The sequence below is a fragment of the Nansenia antarctica genome (assembly GCF_963989245.1).
Source record: "Nansenia antarctica genome assembly, chromosome: 2".
In the NCBI taxonomy this organism is placed as follows: Eukaryota; Metazoa; Chordata; class Actinopteri; order Argentiniformes; family Microstomatidae; genus Nansenia; species Nansenia antarctica.
Window position 1 is genome coordinate 21,457,129 of NC_137675.1, and position 479 is coordinate 21,457,607.

Sequence of the window (479 nt, forward strand, 5' to 3'; positions counted from 1 at the left end):
TTTCGTCCCGACTATCATGTAATAGTTTGTAATTCTATGTTGCATAGGAAACATTCATGCATATTCTAGGCTATTTCATTATTTCATAAGGATATTATTGTGGACGGCAGGCGGAGGCAGAATAGCCAGGACAAGCCACAGATTAGTGCACAAAGTGATGATTTTATTTTCCCAGTGCAGGGGGCCGTTCCACTAAAGTGGATTAGTATATCGGCGATTGAAATAAATCAGGCGATCAGGCAACTCGGGATTGGAATTCAAGCCTCAGGTGATTCCTCGAACGAGGATCAGGCTTGTGTCATCAGTGTTCACAGAACACCGGCTTAGAAATCCTCGATATGGGCGCGTGCACGCCGACATAAAGAGCCCCGAAGAGTCGATCTGTCGAAATGAAGATACTCCACTCTGCAGGGGTTCTACATTTGCGCAGCATTCCGAATTATTGATCTCTATGAAGACGGAAAAATAAGATGTAAAAT